Below are 7,265 nucleotides of genomic sequence, written 5' to 3'. Positions count from 1 at the left end.
AGTCTCTCAGCCTCTCTGTGATCTTTATGGGATCTAGATAGAGAAAAGGAATATCTCTTAGGTCACTGCTATAATGTGAGTGTGAGGATGTGTAATTATAGAATTAGAATCACAGAATTAGAATGAATCATTCTAGAATTAGAATAGAATCACTCAAATTCTATGGCTCCAATACTCTTGAGATGACTCGGCCTATCCAGAGCCAAATATTTAGAGAATTCTGCCAACTTTTAAAAGGACTCCATGTTAGCGCCTTGGAGCCTTTCATTTATCCTTTCATTATAAGTAAATTCTAATTATAGATGTTCAGTTACATAGCATTGTTTAAAATGTCAACATTGCCCATGGGGAGCCAGCTGTCATATGGATATCTACTGTGTCATGTAATGTATACATAAACTCAGCAAAAAAAGAAAACGTCCCTTTTTCAGGATCTTTCAAAGATAATTCGTAAAAATCCAAATATCTTCACAGATCTTCATTGTAAAGGGTTTAAACACTGTTTCCCATGCTAGTCCCCTGTAGCTCAGTTGGTAGAGCATGGCGCTTGCAACGCCAGGGTTGTGGGTTTGTTTCCCACGGGGGGCCAGTATGAAAATGTATGCACTCACTAACTGTAAGTCGCTCTGGATAAGAGTGTCTGCTAAATGACTAAAATGTAAAATGTTGTTCAATGAACGGTCATTAAGACACTAACAGCTTACAGACGGTAGTTATGAAAACTTAGGACCCTAAAGAGGCCTTTCTACTGACTCTGAAAAACACCAAAAGAAAAATGCCCAGGGTCCCTGCTCATCTGCGTGAACGTGCCTTAGGCATGCTGCAAGGAGGCATGAGGACTGCAGATGTGGCCAGGGCAATAAATTGCAATGTCCGTACTGTGAGACGCCTAAGACAGAGCTACAGGGAGACAGGACGGACAGCTGATCATCCTCGCAGTGGCAGACCACGTGTAACAACATCGGCACAGGATCGGAACATCCTGCGGGACAGGTACAGGATGGAAACAACAACTGCCCGAGTTACACCAGGAACGCACAATCCCTCCATCAGTGCTCAGACTGTCCGTAATAGGCTGAGAGAGGCTGGACTGAGGGCTTGTAGGCCTGTTGTAAGGCAAGTCCTCACCAGACATCACCGGCAACACCGTCGCCTATGGGCACAAACACACCGTCGCTGGACCAGACAGGACTGGCAAAAAAGTGCTCTTCACTGACGAGTCGCGGTTTTGTCTCACCAGGGGTGATGGTCGGATTCGTGTTTATCGTCGAAGGAATGAGCGATACACCAAGGCCTGTACTCTGGAGCGGGATCGATTTGGAGGTGGATGGTCCGTCATGGTCTTGGGCGGTGTGTCACAGCATCATCGGACTACGCTTGTTGTCATTGCAGGAAATTTCAACGCTGTGCGTTACAGGGAAGACATCCTCCTCCCTCATGTGGTACCCTTCCTGCAGGCTCATCCTGACATGACCCTCCAGCATGACAATGCCACCAGCCATACTGCTCGTTCTGTGCGTGATTTCCTGCAAGACAGGAATGTCAGTGTTCTGCCATGAAGAGCCTGGATCTGTTGGATCGGAGGGTGAGGGCTAGGATTTAGCCATTCCCCCCAGAAATGTCTGGGAACTTGCAGGTGCCTTGGTGGACGAGGGGGTAACATCTCAGTTTATGTCTCAGTTGTTGAATCTTGTTATGTTCATACAAATATTTACATTACATTTTTACATTTTAGTCATTTAGCAGACGCTCTTATCCAGAGCGACTTACAGTTAGTGAGTGCATACATTCTTTTATTTGTTTATTTTATTTTTATTCTTTTTTTATATATATATATATTTTTTTTTCATACTGCCCCCCCGTGGGTATCGAACCCACAACCCTGGCGTTGCAAACGCCATGCTCTACCAACTGAGCTACATCCCTGCCGGCCATTCCCTCCCCTACCCTGGACGACGCTGTGCCAATTGTGCGCCGCCCCATGGGTCTCCCGGTCGCGGCCGGCTACGACAGAGCCTGGATTCGAACCAGGATCTCTAGTGGCACAGCTAGCACTGCGATGCAGTGCCTTAGAACACTGCGCCACTCGGGAGATGCGTTATTTACACGTTAAGTTTGCTGAAAATAAACGCAGTTGACAGTGAGAGGACGTTTCTTTTTTTGCTGAGTTTATATCTCAATGTCCCAACTCTCTAAATACATGGCTCTGGGCCTACCTCTCCATAGGCGGTGACCTTTGACCTACTACTGAATCTGTATCTGTAGGCCTATGTGATCCTGTAACCAGTCACAAATGTGTCATTAGTGTAAATCACTTACCTGACTTCCTTCATAACATCAGCTTCATTGATGGGGTCATCCAGGTCTATGAGGGTGAGGTCATTTCCATTGACCTCTGACCTCTGAAAGACAGCACAAAGTCATGTTTAGATGTCACCTACTGTGTCGCCTTTTGCCGTGTTCAAAACAACTGGGAAATCTCTGACTTCCGACTTCAGTGCGTTCAAGACAACTGGGAAATAGGAAAAAAAAACAAGCTCCGACTGGGAAAAATCGTTTTGAACAGTCATCCAACTCGGAATTCCAAGTCGGAAGCAGCGCGGCTTGGCGGGTCATGTTTTGGAGGACGCCTGACTCAACCTTCACCTCTCCCGAGCCCGCTGGGGAGTTGCAGCGATGAGACAAGATCGTAACAAGATCGTAACTACCAATTGGATATCACGAAAAATTGGGGAGAAAAAGGGGATAAAATTACCACCACAAAATGTAAAAAGGAATTCCAAGTCGGAAACTCTGGCATCTTTCTAGAGCTCCGACTTTCCGACCTGAAGATCACGGACGTCATGATTTGACCTAGTTATTTTTTTCGAGTTCCCAGTTGCCTTGAGAGCACCATTAACCCAACTCTCATTGTCACATCATAATGCATCATATTCAGAGAAATAGAATCACCAGAACATCATATCAGGTGTGCAGTTCAGTTTACCAGTCAAATTGCCAAGGTCAGAGGCTCTATCCTTTCTAGTGATTCTATTTCTATGGTCACATAATAATGCATCATATCTATGCTTGTGTCCGAAATAGCACCCTAGTTCCAATATAGTGCACTTCTTTTGGCTGGAGCCCTATAGAGTCCCACAGTATGAGTCATAATACCCATAAAACCTAGTGGTCTGGCAGCCTCTGGAACTGCCGTTCTGCAGCCAACAAGGCAGAGTTAATCTCAGCCTATGCTACCCTCCAGTCCCTCGACTTCTTGGCGCTGACGGAAACATGGATTACCACAGAAAACACTGCTACTCCTACTGCTCTTTCCTCGTCTAACCATGTGTTCTCGCATACCCCGAGAGCATCTGGTCGGCGCGGCGGTGGCACAGGAATCCTCATCTCTCCAAAGTGGACATTCTCTCTTTTTCCCCTGACCCATCTGTCTATCTCCTCATTTGAATTCCATGCTGTCACATCACTAGCCCATTCAAGCTTAACATCCTTGTCATTTATCGCCCTCCAGGTTCCCTTGGAGAGTTCATCAATGAGCTTGACGCCTTGATAAGTTCCTTTCCTGAGGATGGCTCACCCCTCACAGTTCTGGGTGACTTTAACCTCCCTACGTCTCTGCCTTTGACTCATTTCTCTCTGCCTCCTTCTTTCCACTCCTTTCCTCTTTTGACCTCACCCTCTCACCGTCCCCCCCTACTCACAAGGCAGGCAATACGCTTGACCTCATCTTTACTAGATGCTGTTCTTCTACTAATCTCACTGCAACTCCCCTCCAAGTCTCCGACCACTACTTTGTATCCTTTTCTCTCTCGCTCTCCTCCAACACTACTCACTCTGCCCCTACTCAGATGGTAATGTGCCATCACAACCTTCGCTCTCTCTCTCCCGCTACTCTCTCCTCTTCCATCCTATCATCTCTTCCCTCTGCTAAATCATTCTCCCTCCGATCTCCTGATTCTGCCTCCTCAACCCTCCTCTCCTCCCTTTCTGCATCTTTTGACTCTCTATGTCCCCTATCCTCCCGGCCGGCTCGGTCCTCCCCTCCTGCTCCGTGGCTTGACGACTCATTGCGAGCTCACAGAAGAGGGCTCCGGGCAGCCGAGCGGAAATGGAGGAAAACTAGACTCCCTGCGGACCTGTCATCTTTTCACTCCCTCCTCTCTACATTATCTTCCTCTGTTTCCGCTGCTAAAGCCACTTTCTACCACTCTAAATTTCAAGCCTATGCCTCTAACCCTAGGAAGCTCTTTGCCACCTTCTCCTCCCTGCTGAATCCTCCTCCCCCACCCTCCTCCCTCTCTGTGGATGACTTCGTCAACCATTTTGAAAAGAAGGTTGACGACATCCGATCCTCATTTATTAAGTGAAATGACACCGCTGGTCCTGCTCACACTGCCCTACCCTATGCTTTGACTTTTTTCTCCCCTCTCTCTCCAGATGAAATCTTGCGACTTGTGACGGCCGGCCGCCCAACAACCTGCCTGCTTGACCCTATCCCGTCCTCTCTTCTCCAGACCATTTCCGGAGACCTTCTCCCTTACCTCACCTCACCTCACCTCCCACATCAACTCATCCTTGACCGCTGGCCATGTCCCTTCCGTCTTCAAGAGAGCGAGAGTTGCACCCCTCCTCAAAAAACCTACACTCGATCCCTCCGATGTCAACAACTACAGACAAGTAAGTATCCCTTCTTTCTTTTCTCTCCAAATCTCTTGAGCGTGCCGTCTCTAGCCAACTCTCCTGCTATCACTCTCAGAATGACCTTCTTGATCCAAACCAGTCAGGTTTCAAGACTGGTCATTCAACTGAGACTGCTCTTCTCTGTGTCATGGAGGCTCTCCGCACTGCTAAAGCTAACTCTCTCTCCTCTGCTCTTATCCTTCTAGACCTATCCGCTGCCTTTGATACTGTGAACCATCAGATCCTCCTCTCCACCCTCTCCGAGTTGGGCATCTCCGGCGCTGCTCACTCTTGGATTGCGTCCTACCTGACAGGTCGCTCCTACCAGGTAGCGTGGCGAGAATCTGTCTCCGCACCATGTGCTCTCACCACTGGTGTCCCCCAGGGCTCAGTTCTAGGCCCTCTCCTATTCTCTCTATACACCAAGTCACTTGGCTCTGTCATATCCTCACATGGTCTCTCCTATCATTGCTACGCAGACGACACACAATTAATTTTCTCCTTTCCCCCTTCTGATAACCAGGTGGCGAATCGCATCTCTGCATGTCTGGCAGACATATCAGTGTGGATGTCGGATCACCACCTCAAGCTGAACCTCTGCAAGACGGAGCTGCTCTTCATCCCTGGGAAGGACTGCCCGTTCCATGATCTCGCCATCACGGTTGACAACTCCATTGTGTCCTCCTCCCAGAGTGCAAAGAGCCTTGGCGTGACCCTGGACAACACCCTGTCATTCTCTGCTAACATCAAAACGGTGACCCGATCCTGCAGGTTCATGCTCTACAACATTTGCAGAGTACGACCCTACCTTACACAGAAAGCGGCACAGTTCCTAATCCAGGCACTTGTCATCTCCCGTCTGGATTACTGCAACTCGCTGTTGGCTGGGCTCCCTGCCTGTGCCATTAAACCCCTACAACTTATCCAGAACGCCGCAGCCCGTCTGGTGTTCGACCTTCCCAAGTTCTCTCATGTCACCCCGCTCAGTTGAGGCTCGCATCTACTACAAGACCATGGTGCTTGCCTACGGAGCTGTGAGGGGAACGGCACCTCCTTACCTTCAGGCTCTGGCACCCCAATGGTGGAACAAGCTCCCCCACGACGCCAGGACAGCGGAGTCACTGACCACCTTCCGGAGACACTTGAAACCCTACCTCTTTAAGGAATACCTGGAATAGTATGAAGTAATCCTTCTACCCCCCCCCCCCCCCCATAAAAAAAAAAGAAGAAAAATAAGTGGTTGTCCCACTGGCTATCATAAGTTGAATACACCAATTGTTGAATGCACCATTGTAAGTCGCTCTGGATAAGAGCGTCTGCTAAATGATATAAATGTAAAATGTAAATATACTGATAAAAGTCAACTTGTCCGAGAGAGATTTACATGGTTACAAAAACGTCACGCCAGGGTAAGCCTACACGAAATACAGCCCTTATTTTATGTGTTTCTAAAATCGGCTATGGGAAAAATGAATGGTGGAAAAACGATTGGAACCATGTCCCTGTTTGACCGCTAGGTTTTTTGGGTATTATCACACCTCCACTGTGGGACTCTATAGAGGGGTTGGTTGTTAAGCAACAAAACTGGCATGCAACTATGGGGCAAAATAGACAGGGTTTGACTTAGACTGTTGACAACATGTAAACTATATTTAGTCTCTAAATGTTTAATGCAAACATAAATACATTTGAACAATGAACTCGTCTCAAATACATTGTTACAGTTGTTGTTGGTTAGCTAGGTAGCGAATTTGAGTCATTGCATAGACATGATATCAGTCAAAACACCTCAAAACAAGACATGGTATCAATAACACCATACAACAAGCTGAAACATGCCACAGAGCTACGATTCCCCACATGGCAGCTTGTTGTTAGCTGAGGTTCAGAATCATAACAAGATACACGACTTCGGGCCATCGATGCGCGGGCATCGTTTTCGTGACGTCAGCCAACCCTTCTATGGCTCCTGGTCAAAAGTAGTACACTAGCCTACATAGGGAATAGGGTGCCATTTTGGACGAAATTATGAAGGTGCTGTCATAACCTTTGACCCCCATTTGACCCTACTGTACCTTTAGCCAACTCTCATGACTCCCCGGCCATAGACTTTCTAGTTTGATATTACAGCATGAATAGCACATTATTTCATTTGTTAAACAATATTTAATCCACAGTAATTAATATAATTGAAGATTTAAAAATAAATAACATGCCTACCTTGAACTCTTTATTCTCCATCTCCTTGCAAAATCAGCACATTTCCTTGCCAAAATGAACGCGCATCCAGAGCGAAAACAAACGCAATCCTCCAGCACTAGGGAGGTTTAGACTGAACTGCTCCAGCGGTTTTTCATCAGTTTCAACGTTTATCAGTGATGACGTAACAATGACCTGTACAGATTTGACGCACTTTCGATCTCGTGCTGATGCAACACTCTGTGTTGTTGAAAGCTCATGTATGGAAATCCTGCGAGTTGTAAACAAATTTAGGCTATAGTTGCCCTTAAAACTGTAATGTTGAGGACGCCATGAAAAATAAAATACATAACCCACACCGTTAGGCCAAGGTACATGCAATATTC

At 47.0% G+C, this 7,265-nt stretch overlaps 1 long non-coding RNA gene across 1 annotated transcript; it reads right to left on the bottom strand.

Moving 5' to 3' along the window:
* On the bottom strand, positions 1-6,982 carry LOC311116422. Its single transcript, XR_014611411.1, has 3 exons — positions 6,901-6,982; positions 2,320-2,402; positions 1-33 (listed from the first exon to the last, which is right to left on the bottom strand). It is a non-coding gene; the product is annotated as an uncharacterized lncRNA (long non-coding RNA).
* Between the last annotated feature and the right edge of the window lie 283 nt (positions 6,983-7,265).

This window comes from Coregonus lavaretus (genome assembly GCF_964263955.1).
Source record: "Coregonus lavaretus genome assembly, contig: HAP1_SCAFFOLD_368, whole genome shotgun sequence".
Taxonomy (NCBI): domain Eukaryota; kingdom Metazoa; phylum Chordata; class Actinopteri; order Salmoniformes; family Salmonidae; genus Coregonus; species Coregonus lavaretus.
The sequence above is the reverse complement of the archived record's forward strand: the minus strand, read 5'-3'. Positions and strand labels throughout refer to the sequence as shown.